The 15,570-nt window shown below is 39.4% G+C and overlaps 1 pseudogene; it reads right to left on the bottom strand.

Moving 5' to 3' along the window:
- The window catches only part of LOC147371038 (ubiquitin-like-conjugating enzyme ATG10), an 80,024-nt pseudogene extending 68,513 nt beyond the window's left edge, over nt 1–11,511 (bottom strand).
- Nucleotides 11,512–15,570: the final 4,059 nt, after the last annotated feature.

Raw genomic sequence — 15,570 nt, 5'->3', positions numbered from 1 at the left:
CAGACTGTCTTCTAGTAGAATCCAGGGATTAACTGGGTAAAAAAAAAAGTTTTTGGTTTCATAATTCTTTAGCAATATGGAACATGCAACTTTCTGCTTATAAACTTTATCAACTTGAACTATTTTCCACCTTTGATCTCTGTGGTATTTCAAAATTTCCCACAGCATATGCCATGAAGAAAGAAAGAATAAATGGCCAGTTTGTTAGAGGATTTATTTTTGTAAATATTATGCTATAAATTTCTATAATTAAGGAATGCTTAGAAGAAAGCACACTCCTATTTAAAATCACTCCCCCTCCCCCAGTACTCATATCCCTTTCCCTCTTATATTTTTTTTCTTGGAAATTAGTCTATCATACTATATCATTTGCTTATTTATCTTGCTACCCTCTGTTCCCATTAGAACGTGTTTCATGAGGCCAAGGAATATGCTTTGTCCATTGTGTAACCGTACACCTTAGAAAGTATTAATAAATATCAATGAATGAAAACACTGAATGAATAAATGAGTAACACATTTTTAATAACTCACATGTCTGAATATCTAGAAAACATATACTTACTATTAAGTCCAAGAAGCATGCAATAACATTTTAACCATATTATCACAGTCTGCACTGGATTACCTTTAATATGGGATATCTTGGTATGAGAAAAAACCTTCTAATGTAGGAATTTTCTATGGTTTCCCTATGATCATAATCTAGGTCTTTAACTTCTCCCTGAGTTTCATGGAAGCTAAGGCAGGAATAGAAAGTCTTGTTTTTCAGTTCTTAATGATGTCAGTGGTAAAGAAAGAAAGGATGAAACTATCCTAGAAAAAAGAGGCTATATCTTTGGCTTCTCCAGAGGCAGGACATAGACCCAGCCCCTATAGGGTTGGAGATGGAGGTATTGAATCCATTATTTTCTATCACTCAGGAATCTGAGCTAAGAGATATGGACAGAGGCTCCAAGATCATGGGGGTTTGCTTTAGTTGAAAGCACAGTGTGCCCATGATAAAGCCCGCATGTTGAAATGATCCAGGAGTCAACAGGTAAGTGAGCTGAGAAAGCTGACTGCCAACAGGAGACCAGGGCAGAAGGGAAAGCTGAGAATTTTTCCCCAACAGCTTATTTAGATGAGAGTCAATGTCTCAGACCTCATGACATGTTCATTTTAAAATGCATGGGGAGAATGATTAGTTACATTCAGTGATTTTGATTGAGAGGTATTCTTATTTTTAAAATAATTGTTTGGTCACGGTCACTTCTGAATCCTGATAGACAGTGAAAACGCTGGGAGACATTACACACATTTCTTTCCTGGACAGTGCTGGCGTTTCTGCTTTCGTGAATAGTTCTTGAGTCTTGAAACATGACAGGCTCCACTTAGAAAGCTGGACTACTGAAATACTCAATCTTGATTTCTACACTCGCAACATATGATTAACAAAATCTAGCATTGCAATAGCCAGCAATTCAGAGTCGACTACTGGTAGTTATGTTGTTGTTTGTTTATTGATTGTTTATGAAGATAAAAATTTGGAAGAATTACAGATTGATTACACAGTAAAGAAATGATAGCTTAGGAATGTGAAGATGTCATTGCGTTGGGATTCTTGAGAATCTAGACACAATGAGAAAGGATTTAACTTGATAGAAACTTGGCCTCACTCAGTAAGAGAATAATATGCTTTCGTTTATATTTTGGCTACTGTAAAAACACTTCTGAATAAGAAAATTATACATCAGGATGCTATTATGTGAATCGGAACATATTCAGTTTACCTAAATAATCCTTTGTCCAATTCTGCCCATTTTGCTTGCTTATTTCTAGTTTGTTTTGTTGCCTCCGTGTATTTTCAGATTCTAGTTGGTATTTCTTTGTGTTTGAAAGACTGAGTGGGAAATGTTCTCAGTCATTTCCATCCCCTCTATGGAAGGTGAATGAGTAGAGCCACCAAGGGCTTCACTGCGCCTCTTTCACTGTTCCTTCATCCTCTACTGGGCATCCCCTTCTGTTTAGGAAAACAATTGTATTTATTTTTCTTGAAACTGTTTTTTTTTTTTCCTTCTTAGACATTTTATTGTCTGAAGCACACTTAATTGACTCAGGTAATAGAGAAATCCACTCAGGGCTTGGCTTCTAGCCGGTAAAAGCCTATTGTCTAGTGAACTAGAAGGGAATTTCCTCACTTGTTTTATATCTGATTAGTTGCAGAATTAAGCTTAATAAGAAAAAAAATTAACAGAAGAGATTGATGTTTGCACCTTCTTTAAGCATCTTGTAATTTAAATACTCAAACAAATTGTATTTCTGTGCTTAGCAGCGTGGAGTGGTCCATTGAATGTGGAGGCTGGAGTTAGGCAGATCTGAGTTTTAATTCTTAGCCTTCTCACTAGCTCTCCAAGTTCCTTCACTGTTCTAAGCCTCAGTATCTTCACTGGAAAAACAAATTCTGTAGCTGCTTAAGAGTGTGGGCTCTGGCCTCGGATTATTGTTGCTGTTGAGTTGCCCCGTCATGTCTGGCTCTTTGTGACCCTATGGACTGCATCACGCTAGGCCTCCCTGTCAGTCACCATCTCCCAAAGTTTGCCCAAGTTCATTTCCATTGCATCGGTGATGCCATTCAGCCATCTCATCCTCTGACACACTCTTCTCCTTCTGCCCTCAATCTCTCCCAGCATCAGGGCTTTTTCCAATGAGTCAGCTATTTGCATCGGATGACCAAAATACTGGAGTTTCAGCTTCAGCATCGGTCCTTCCAATGAGTATTTGGGGTTGATTTCCCTCAAGACTGACCGATTCGATCTCCTTGCTGTCCAAGGGACTCTCAGGAGTCTTCTCCAGCACCACAGTTCAAAGGATTGCCTGCATTCATATCCCAGCTTCACCACTTAGTTGAACAATCTTGGGCAAATCATTTAGATTTTTTGTGACTCAGTTTTGTCAGCTATAAAATGGGATAGTAATAGAACTATAGTGTAGAGTTGTGAAAACCAAGTGACAGTTAAATGACTTAATAACAATAAAGGGCTTGAAACAGCTACATGGTATATAGTAAGTTTTCAGCAATGATTGTTATTATTACTCAGAGGTCTGATGCAAGGGCTAAATAAGACAGAGCACTTGAAAATGCTGAGGGTATTTAGCAACTATCAATTTCTTTTATCTTTACCAAATTACTTCCAAATTATTTAATTGTCTTTTTAGTGCAGGTTCTTGTTAACATCATTTCCATATCATAAGCTATTGTCATGTACATTGCAGTCTGTACCGTACTTGCAATAGGTTACAGCGAGTAATACACTTACCATGATACTCTGGAGTTGGAAGGTTGACCTTTGGTAGAAGGCAAAATTTTCTTTTAATGGCCACTCCCTGGGTCAAGAAAATCCCCTGGAGAAGCAAATGGCAACCTACTTCAGTATTCTTGCGTGGGAAATCCCATGACAGAGGAGCCTAGCAGGTTACAGTCTATGCGATTGCAAAAGACTTGGACACAACGTAGTGAATAAACAACAACAAAACGGCCTGCACTGTATCAAGCTCTGAAATGTCTTCAGCTTCTGTATCCTCCAGAGATTTTGCTTCATTTGGGGACTTACCCGAAATTGAACAGTGCTGACTTAGCATTTGATGAGCAGACAAATTCAGAAAGAAAACCGAAGAATGAGTTAACTGACAGACAGGTGGGCACAGGGAAATGTCAGCTCAGGATGGCCTAGCTTAGGGCCAGCTTAGGGATGACAAATATATGCCTGTGGCCCTTCGCCCAGCCCATGACAATCATTGCTGGGCCCACATACAGCTTTATAATTCTTTTCAATATAATTCTCCACTAATCTACAATGATCATTTTGGCATTCCAAGTTGTCAGGCAGGTTTAGTTGGATATAAAACCGTGTGGTCAGATTTTCTTGTCAAGATTGGATGATGTCACCTTTAGGAGCAATAATTAGCTCAGTTCTTTCTGAACATGGAAGCAGCCTTATTTTCTTTCAAATTCCAAAGATTGTCTTTTTGAACTTCAAATTTATTTTCCTTGGGAAAATTTTAAAGGTTTTGTACATGTACAAAGAATGAGTTAGGCAATTTAACTCATTATACCTTTATGTTCTCTGATGTAAAAAACTAAAACTATCCTATTTTTCTGAGAAATAAAATAAAAAATCCCTCATTTATGCTGATGCTAGTTTTTAACTAGTTATATTAGGTTGATCTGTATCTTTTTATTCAGTGTGGTCTTAACAAATATCACATATGGTGGAGCCCATAGAATCTGGTACAAATCATTTAGAAATAAGTTATTTTGCTATCATGTTAATAATTTTATGTTTTTGAAATCTAGATCAAATAGCTCTAGAGGCCTCTGTGAAGTAATTCATTTCTGCTTTATAATGCATTTCACTATTTTTACCCAATCTTGGTGAAACAAAGGTCATATACAACAACTAAACTGTATTTAAATTTTAAAAATTTTATTCTTACCACTTTTCTAGGATATAGTTCTAAGTCTAATATCACTGCTGTGTCAATGGCCCATAGACAACTTGAATAAAAAGGACAGATTGTTCCTACCATCAAACAAACAGAGATCATTCATACTCCTGGAAGTCCCTCGACTTGGATGGCCTTGATGCTTGGATGGATCACTTGCTTTCATTTTCGACAACGATTTAGGTGGTGTTAACCAGAGGATGAACACAAATATAACGGGAGGCCCAATCCAAATGCAGGAGCAGACACAGGTAGAAGCCGAGATACAAGGAATGTCACAGGAGAGACATATTTTATGCAAGTTTCAAAGGATTAAGCATCTTATTCCCAGCACAAGACCTGTCTTGTCCTCCAGAACTCAGGGGCATTTCTGATAGCCCTGCACTTGCTAACAGCCACCACAGACACACTAGTATTTAGAAACTTGACTTTCAGAAAAACCTAGTTTGATTATTCTTCAGGTCTGACCTACTCCTATCAATCATTCACTGCCTCACCCCAACTCCCACCACAACCACTCCCAGAATTTCAGGAAATATTTTTTCTTCGTGAGAAACATGGGAGGCATGACAGAAAATATAGGGCTACACTAGCCTTTGCACACGACACTCACCACCTTCTGTTCTCGGGTGTAGCTGCTCTCTCCTGCCTTTGCATGGTCCATATCTCTACAATTCTTTTCCCTTAGTTTGTTAGCTAACTTCTGCTCATCTTTCAAGACTCAGCTCATGGCACTTTCTTTACAAAGCCTCTCCTGTCCTTCCTTTCACATCCTGGGAGAAATAAAATTCTACAGTTTTGGTTCCTATAGCACCCTGCCCATAATGCTGCAATCTTGTGGTCAAAGAAGAAGAGTCTATGTCCATCACTAGGATGCAAAGTCATCCTTGTAACCCTGGCACTAAGTGATGTTCTGTACATAGTTCTTAGTAAAGTTCATGGATGGAAATTATGTACTTCATTCTCAACTCTGCGTGAAAATGCAAGTGCTTGTCTAGAGACACGAGTGAAGTGGCATTGTGAGGGTTATTTTAGAGCTGGATTCTGTAATTGCTCATCAACTTGCCTTGGAAAACATCAGCCATTCTGCATCATTCCAGTCATGTTTTCTCTATAATCTATTCTTATTTTCCTAGCATAGAACTCCTGGCAACACCATTGGCATAAGGCAGATACCCTAGCTGCAGGCAGGTGTGGTTGGTAATGGATGGGATTGGATTTGGAGCTATCTCAAAGATTTATTTTGGATCCTCTCCGATGTTTCCAAGTCTTGGTTTTGGCCAGTCTGTCATTTGCCAGTTGTCAAATAAGTTGAGTCATTAGTCTGGCCTTGTCATTTAACAGCCTCCAAATGATTGATTGGGCTCTGCTGTACTTCCCAATGGGAGATTTAAGTGTCCATTCAGCTCCATCTACCTGGTTTTATAAAAGCAAAATAAAAACAGTCATGCCATTCCTTTCCTACCTGTAAAAGCAGTAAGCTTGGGAAATGCATTTGAACAAGCCATTTATTCTCTAATACTCAGTCTCTAAAGGACAAATTTCCTGTTGGCTAAATCAAACTGTGCAATTTTTTTCCAGGCTAACAAAATAATCTCCATTTGTCTATTTTGCATAGTGATTTTGTACACATTTTTCTTTTTTCTTCACAACAACACTAAAAAGGACAAGCATTATTATCCTCATGTAACAAATAAATATCCCAAAACTCAGAAATCTTTTAAAGGTCATATTCAGTTCCTCTATTATATTAATCTCCTGCCATACCATGCTATCAAGCATCCTAAACTACAAAAGGTATGTCTGAATATTGCATCAGTGGCTTCTGTGTTATTCTCTCATCCAAAGTCTGTTTCTAAAGTATATAGTTTTTGACACACTTGTTTTCCAATATACTGGATCCCTTAGGGGAATCTGTTGGGAAGACCCCCAAAGTAACCAGGACTGGGTCATCTCATCCCAGAACAGAGAACTTGTTTCCATGCCAGGGCAACCAACAGCCTAAATTGCAGAGTAGGATGGAAGGTGATAATTCAATCCCAGAATTGATAAGAAATTTGTGAGACATTCCCCACTGGCCTACACAAATGGTTCCTTTCAAAGGTAAGGTGCTTATTGTCTCCAATATAATGTGGCTCTTGGATGCTGTCCAGTCAGCAAAGTAGAAACTCATATTTGGCAAGGCGAACCCAGCCATGGTTTCCTGGTGTGTTGAATCAATAGGAAATGACTTTGGAAAAATACAGCTATGAAAGCAACAAATGGCTTTGAACTTTTCCAGCCAAACATAAAGTGAACTGCCAAGAATTTCCCCTGTGATATCCCTTTTCAGATGATAACATATGACTACGAACTTTCGCCCCGTATATACTATATGGCCTTCCTTCTCCAGAGTTGATTAAACCAAAATTCTTTCTAGAATTGAAAGTTCGCTCCTCTAAGGACCTTGAGTTTCCTTCATTCTTGTCCAATCAGGTCCTGAATCTCAGTGATATTGTCAGCAACTTGGCTGCCATTTCCACCATTATCTTTTCTCTGTGCTTCTGGTTTTTTTTTTTTTTTTTCCCTTTTTTCTTTCTTGAATATCAAGATAAATCTCAAAAGATAGTTACCATGTAATTCCTCACTCATATGGGTAGGCAGGCTGACAGTGAAAAGGAGTGGGTAGGGATGGAGGCAGGAGGAAAGGTTGATTGAACAGACTTGGGAGAAGCAGGATTTGGGGGTGGTGGGGTGGGTCCTGGAGAATTGGCAGAGAAGAGCTGTGGGGTCAAGAGATTCATTCTGTGGAAATAGATGGTGGGGTACGAAGGGGTTAGTTTATTGTTGCTGGTGGTTTCCTTTTCCATTTGCTTTACCATTTCAGTTTTGAGGTGGTAATGTTTTGATTTTGTGAGTATTTTATAATGGAAAAACACTTTGTGTATGAAAAAATGCGTAATGTGCTGGGATTAGCTCTCGTGTACATGTCAACTAGTATGTCTAAGAGTGAGCTTTGTTCTTGCTGCGTGGACATTTCTGGACAATCCTGGAGAAGGCTTCTAGGACAGGCAAACTGGTAAACTCTCTTCCACTTTTGGCTTATAAAGGTTAAGTTTCCAAACAAAACTAAGTAGCATAAACCTAGTTCTAGACACTCACACTTTCTTCTTGCCTCCTTTTTCTACAAGATCAATGAATGTGAGTATTTTTAAACAGTCTAGATTCAGCTAAAAACAAGTAACATCAAAGTGTCTTGCCAACCAAAAGCTACTCACATTTCCCCAATCTTGATGATGATGATGGAGAACATTTTGCACTTACTATCTGACAGGCACAGAGACACTTATTATGTACATGTATTACATATATTATTTCATCCACTGCTCACAACAATCTGGGGTAACAATCACTCTCAATTTAAAGGTGGGAAACTTGCGGTTTAGAAAGATTAACTTGCCTAATGTGTGTGTGCGTGCTAAATCACTTTGGTCGTGTCTGACTTTTTGCTACCCTATGGACTGTAACCTTCCAGGGTTCTCTGTCAATGGGATTCTCCAGGCAAGAATACTGGAGTGGGTTGCCATGCCCTCCTCCAGGGGATCTTCCCAACCCAGTGATAGAACCCGTGTGTCTTACATCTCCTGTGTTGGTGGGTGGGTTCTTTGCTGCTCGCAGCACTTGGGAAGCCCTCACTTGTCTAATAGTACCCCATAATGGAGCTAGGAGTGGAGCAGTGGTCTGTGTTCATAAAGATTCATAATCTCATTCTATTAATATTATGCATGAGGTGTTTTTTATTGTAGTTTTTCTTTTTCCTAACAGGTATTACCACAAAAAGCAGACTTTATCAATGGTATTAGGCAGCTTTATCAAAACTGTGAGATGACTGCTGAAAATGTGTTAAGGAGGACTTAGGACTGTGGTTAGAGTCCATTTCTATTCAAGCCTCAGAAAGCTCCTCCAGCCATCAAATACAACAGAGGTTGACTATTGCACTTCTTATTTTATTCCAGGATTATCCATTTCAGCTTATTGAGGTGGTTATAATTGCATGTCTCTAACTGTCAATACATTTCATTTGCCTATTGTGATGACTTGAAAATAAGCTCCAAAATGTTCCCTGATCAATTCTCGATAACTGGAAGAGTGAAAATGAAAATAGCATCAATTATTGAATCCCTGTGATACCAGACATTGCACTAACGGCTTTATGTGCCACCTTAATTTTCACTAAGATGATATAGAATAGATGGTCTTATTTTAACTTTGCCCATAAAGAAACCGAAGGTCAGAGGAGTTGAATAACTTGGACAAGAACTTTTAGCAAGATTTAGAGCCAACTCAACAGAACCCATTTGATCAATTCCATTAATGTTCATTGAGCATAAACACTGTGCTAGGCACAGAGTAGTGAGTGGGGATTCCACAGGGCAGAAGACACACTTGGTCTTGCAGATCTAATGAGCCAGGATGGTTTGGTTCCCCTGAGTGCTGAGTGCCTCTAATCATGATGACAAATCTTTTTTTTTTTTTTAATTGAAGGATAATTGCTTTACAGAATTTTTTGTTTTCTGTCAAACCTCAGTCTTAGTCAGCCATAGGTATACATATATACCCTCCCTTTTGAACTTCCCTCCCATCTGCCTTCCCATCCCACCCCTCCAGGTTGATACAGAGCCCCCGTTTGAATTTCTTAACCATGCAGCAAATTCCCATTTGCTGTCTTTTTTACATATGGTAATGTAAGTTTCCATGTTACTCTTCCTATACTTCTCACCCACTCCCCGTGTCCATAAGTCTATTCTCTAAGTCTATTTCTCCACTGCTGCCCTGTAAGTAAATTCTTCAGGATCATTTTTTTATATTCTGTATATATGCATTAGAATATGATGTTTATTTTTCTCTTTCTGACTTACTTCACTCTGTATAATAGGTTCTAGGTTCATCCACCTCATTAGAACTGACTCAGAGGCATTCCCTTTTATGGCTGAGTAATAGGTATATTCCATTGTGTATATGTACCACAACTTCTTTAGCCATTTATCTGTTGATGGACATCTAGGTTGCTTCCATGTTCTAGCTATTGTAAATAGTGCTGCAATGAACAATGGGATACGTGTGCTTTTTCAATTTTGGTTTCCTTAAGATGTATCCTAGGAGTAGGATTGCTGGGTCATATGGTGGTTTTTTTCCTAGTTTTTTAAGGAATCACCATACTGTCTTTCATAGTGGCTGTATCAATTTACATTCCCAGCAACAGTGCAAGAGTGTTTCCTTTTCTCCATACCCTCTCCAGCATTTATTGTTTGTAGACTTTTTGATGATGGCCATTCTGACCTGCGTGAGGTGATATCTCGTTGTAGTTTTGATTTGCATTTCTCTAATAATGAGCGATGTTGGGCATCTTTTAATATGTTTGTTAGCTATCCATATGTCTTCTTTGGAGAAATGTCTGTTTAGGTCGTTTCCCCACTTTTTGATTGGGTTGTTTGTTTTTCTGGTATTGAGTTGTATGAGCAGCAGCTTGTATATTCTGGAATTTAATACTTTGTCAGTTGTTTCATTTGCTATTGTTTTCTCCATTTTGAGGGTTGTCTTTCCCTTTTGCCTATAGTTTCCTTTGCTGTGCAAAGATTTTAAGTTTAATCAGGTCCCACTTGTTTACTTTTGTTTTTATTTCCATTACTCTAGGAGGTGGGTCATAGAGGATTTTGCTTTGATTTATGTCATTGAGTGTTCTGCCTATGTTTTCCTCTGTTTTATAGTTTCTGGTCTTACATTTAGGTCTTTAATCCATTTTGAGTTTACCTTTGTGTATGGTGTTAGGAAGTGTTCTAATTTCATTCTTTTACATGTAGCTGTCCAGTTTTCCCAGCACCATTTGTTGAAGAGGCTGTCTTTGCCCCATTGTATATTCTTGCCTCCTTTGTCAAAAATAAGGTGCCCATAGGTGCATGAGTTTATTTCTGAGCTTTCTATCTTTTTCCATTGGTTTATATGTCTGTTTTTGTGCCAGTACCATACTGTCTTGATGACTGTAGCTTTGCAGTATAATCTGAAGTCAGGAAGGTTGATTCCTCCAGCTCCATTCTTCTTTCTCAAGACTGCTTTGGCTGCGGGGTCTTTTGGGTTTCCATACGATCCAACCAGCCCATTCTAAAGGAAATCAGTCCTCGGTGTTCACTGGAAGGACTGATGCTAAAGCTGAAACTCCAATACTTTGGCCACCTCTTGTGAAGAGTTGATTCATTGGAAAAAACTCTGATGCTGGGAGGGGTTGGGGGCAGGAGGAGAAGGGGATGACAGAGGATGAGATGGCTGGATGGCATCACTGACTCGATGGACATGAGTTTGAGTGAACTCCGGGAGTTGGTGATGAACAGGGAGGCCTGGCGTGCTGCGATTCATGGGGTCACAAAGAGTCGGACACAACTGAAAGGCTGAACTGAACTGATGAATTGTGAAATTTTTTGTTCTAGTTCTGTGAAAAATGTCATTGGTAATTTGATAGGGATCATACTGAATCTGTAGATTGCATCTGGTCCAAGTATCAGATACTCCTATTGGGTAATAGTGTCCCATGGTCCCTGCAGCAGCCGCATCTTATAGCACTCATGAACTCCTTCCCAGATGTCCTTCAGAGCTAAAGGTCTTCCATCTAAAAAGCTTGCCCTAAAGCAAAGCACAGGCACTTGGCAGCTGCAGGAATATATGACATGATATTCATATTTAATCACTTTGGCTGCTGTGGTGGTCTCGGTTACATCAAAATCATCCGGGGGCAGAGCGGGGTGGTGGGGGGGTGGCGGGGTGGGAATCTAAAGCCTCCTCCACAGGAAGAAATGTCTGTACATGGACAGATGTTCCTTGATGTGACATTGCAGTTCCATTTTTAACTTGAAAATGTGTTTTGCATATGTAGCCATTAGAACAGTCCTTTGAAGCTCTCCATTCCCAATCATCACCTATCTTTTGTGAAGGTTTAATGAATTCTGCACCATAATGCTGAAATGTTTTTTCTCCAAAGAACTCATCTTCTTCCATACTAAATGAGAACCTGCCACCCAGCTCAGTTGATGGCAAATCTTATAAATGCTTATAGACTATATTTCTGTTCTTTGGCCTATCATTTATAATTGTTGTAATGGAAAAATCATACCTGTTAAGTAATAATTTGTTCATATAACAGCCACTGAGGTCCACATAGTATTCTCGATATAATTGCAGACTTTCTTGGTTCTTTTAAAGAATATTTGTTTATTTACTTGGCATGCCAGGCCTTAGTGACAGCGTGCTGGGTCCTTCAGCTGTGGAATATGGGATCTAGTTCCCTGACCAGGGGTTGAACCCAGGGCCCTTACAGTGGAAACAGGGAGTCTTAGCTACTGGACCAACAGGAAGTCTCCCAGACTTTCTGATAGAACATAAGTTGTCAAGACAGGTTAGGGGCAGCTTTTCCTAAAACAAAGCACCAATAGTTATTATAAAAATGGCAATAACAAAAGCCCGGGTGAATTTAAGCAAAAATCTCCTCAATTGTCTTCAACTGCAAATCCCAACATAAAACTTTGAAACAAACTGGCCAGGAAACTTGTCCTTGGAAAGTGTATTTCCCCTCCTTGAATACTGGTAGAAAAAAGAGCTCTTAAGTTAGGTGGTAGTTGTTCTAACTTGGGTAGAATATGCCATGAGAATTCCACTTTGACCTTCCTTGAGGCTGTCATTTTAAATTGCTGTCTTTGTTACACACCTCTTCCCATTTCTAAATTTAAGCTTAAATTCTGTGCTAAGAAACTGCCACTTTTATCACATGATAAAAAATTTGTCTTTAAATCTTAAAAAAGGAGTTTGAAGACACTGAGTACTGTGAACATGGACATGCACTTCAAAGTCTAGATTTCTTTGGGTTTCTCTCCCCATGGAGGATCCAGTTCCTCTGTCTACCCTTACCCTTTGGCCCTATTTTGTATGTTTTTGCTTTAAACAAGACTCATTGTAGCTTGTTGTTGATTGAAACCAGAGAAGAGATTATTGTTATGAAATTAAAAAGCCTAAACCTGCTGAATAAACACCCTTAAGGAAAACTTAAAGCAGGTCCATGCATTTTTGGTAACCATTATATTTTATGACTTCAATGAACACTGCCTGTAGAGAAATATGCTTAAATTCAACTTTAGCCATCTCTAATAATATTACTATCAAAAAAGCTCCCATGTACTATGCCATGCAGAGTTTCCCAGGTGGCTCAAAGGTAAAGAATACACCTGCCAATGCAGGAGATTCAGGGTCAATCCTTGGGTCAGGAACATACCCTAGAGTAGAAATGGCAACCTGTTCCAGTATTCATGCCTGGAAAATTTCATGGGCAGAGGTTCCTGGTGGGCTACAGACCATGGGGTCACAAAGAGTCAGACACAACTGAGCTCTCACGCATGCACTATGCCATGTATCAGCAAACTATGTGTCAACTAAATTTTTTCCATGGATTACCTTCTACTAATGCTCACCATAAACTGTGCAACAACTCTGCGTTTCTTTTTACAGGAAAGAAGACTATCTTGATTGGGGACACACAGCTTTTGCATGTCCTAGGGAGCATTCAAAGACCATTGATCCAGTTCCAGAATTTGAACATGCCCTCTTGTCTTACTGACATTGAATATTCATCAGTTTATTTGTTTACTTAATTTTAAGTGGGAAACATTTACCTTTTTGAAATAACAACAACAAAATGTATACATATCCTGAATAGCTAACTTCTTTCTAGATTTTCTTCTGATTCAAATTATCTTCTCTCTGTCTCTCTCAGGCATGCAGCCCTACTCTCTATCTCCCTCTTTTTTTTTTTCTTGAGCTTCTGCTGGTACCCCCAAACAAGCTCAGCAGTTATTTATTGAGCATTTATATGTGTGAGATACAATTAATACTTTGGGAAGAGCAGCTTGACCATTTAAGCTCTTAGATCATGCAGATCATCTGGGGGAAACCACATGCACAGGTAATAAAGAGTGAGGAATACGTGGTGTGTAAGTAACACGTGGCGTTATGGAAGTAGATAGAAAGGCTCTGTTCATGAGGGATGAGCAGCGGGCATGGCAGCAGCCTGGAAGCTAGTGTTTAGTAGAGAGAAAGCAAGTAGAGGCTGGCCAGAGATGGAAGGGTTGGGGCAATTCTAAGTAAGAGCAGGCACAGAGACCCAGACCCTAGAAAGAGCCTGTTCATAGAAAAAGAGGTTGCTCCTTAGGGCCTGGGCTGTCATTTAGGCTGTGGTTTGCGCTGGAGCTGGAAAGGTTTAGAAAAACTATACAAAGTTGGGAAGATCCCCCTGAGAAGGAAATAGCAACCCACTCCAGTATTCTTGCCTGAAGAATTCCATGGACAGAGGAACGTGGTAGGCTACAGTACATTGGTCACAGAGAGTCTCACTGGATTTAGTGACTAAAAAACAACAACCACCACCTTAGGGCCAGGCCTAGTGTTCAGGCTGGAGCTGGAGAAGATCAGAGAAATTGTACAAGTTCTGCTAAGGAGCCAAGAACTATGGACAGAGGCTCATGACATTGTACGGGAGGCAGTAATCAAGACCATTTCTAAGAAAAAGAAATGCAAAAAGGCAAAATGGTTGTCTGGGGAGGCCTTACAAATAGCTGAGAAAAGAAGAGAAGCTAAAGGCAAGAAGAAAAAGAAAGATATACAGATCTGAATGCAGAGTTCCAAAGATCTCAGTTTCAGTGATCAATGCAAAGAAATAGAGGAAAACAATAAAATGGGAAAGACTAGAGATCTCTTCAAGAAAATTAGAGATACCAAGGGAATATTTCAGGCAAAGATGGGCTCAATAAAGGACAGAAATGGTATGAACCTAATAGAAACAGAAGATACTAAGAAGAAGTGGCAAGAATACACAGAAGAACTATACGATAAAGATCTTCATGACCCAGATAACCATGATGGTGTGATCACTTACCGAGAGCTAGACATCCTGGAGTCTGAAGTCAGGTGGGCCTTAGGAAGCATCACTACAAACAAAGCTAGTGGAGGTGATAGAATTCCAGCAGAGCTCTTTTAAGTTCTAAAAGATGACGCTGTGAAAGTGCTGCACCTAATATGCCAGCAAATTTGGAAAACTCAGCAGTGGCCACAGGAATGGAAAAGTCAGTTTTCATTCCAACCTCAAAGAAAGGCAATGGCAAAGGATGTTCAAACTACTGCACAATTGTACTCATTTCACACGCTAGCAAAGTAACGCTCAAAATTCTCCAAGCAAGGCTTCAACAGTATGTGAACCCAGAACTTCCAGATGTTCAAGCTGGATTTAGAAAAGGCAGAGGAAACTCAAAATGGATTAAAGATCTAAATGTAAGACCAGAAACTATAAAACTCCTAGAGAAGAATATAGGCAAAACACTCTCTGACATACATCACAGCAGGATCCTCTATGACCACCTCCCAGAATATTGGAAATAAAAGCAAAAATAAACAAATGGGACCTAATTAAACTTAAAAGCTTCTGCACATCAAAGGAAACTATTAGAAAGGTGAAAAGGCAGCCTTCAGAATGGGAGAAAATAATAGCAAATGAAGCAACTGACAAACAACTAATCTCAAAAATATACAAGCAACTCCTACAGCTCAACTCCAGAAAAATAAATGACCCAATCAAAAAATGGGCCAAAGAACTAAATAGACATTTCTCCAAAGAAGACATACAGAGGGCTAACAAACACATGAAAAGATGCTCAACATCACTCATTATCAGAGAAATGCAAATCAAGACCACTATGAGGTACCATTTCACACCAGTCAGAAGGGCTGCGATCCAAAAGTCTACAAGCAATAAATGCTGGAGAGGGTGTGGAGAAAAGGGAACCCTCTTACACTGTTGGTGGGAATGCAAACTAGTACAGCCACTATGGAGAACAGTGTGGAGATTCCTCAAAAAACTGAAAATAGAACTGCCTTATGATCCAGCAATCCCACTGCTGGGCATACACACTGAGGAAACCAGAAGGGAAAGAGACACATGTACCCCAATGTTCATCGCAGCACTGTTTATAATAGCCAGGACATGGAAGCAACCTAGATGTCCATCAGCAGATGAAT

The sequence above is a fragment of the Bos grunniens genome, chromosome 6 (assembly GCF_055505025.1).
Source record: "Bos grunniens cultivar Pamir isolate PY7600 chromosome 6, Bosgru_T2T1.0, whole genome shotgun sequence".
Classification (NCBI taxonomy): domain Eukaryota; kingdom Metazoa; phylum Chordata; class Mammalia; order Artiodactyla; family Bovidae; genus Bos; species Bos grunniens.
Note: the sequence above shows the minus strand (reverse complement) of the source record. Positions and strands in the feature narration are given on the sequence as shown.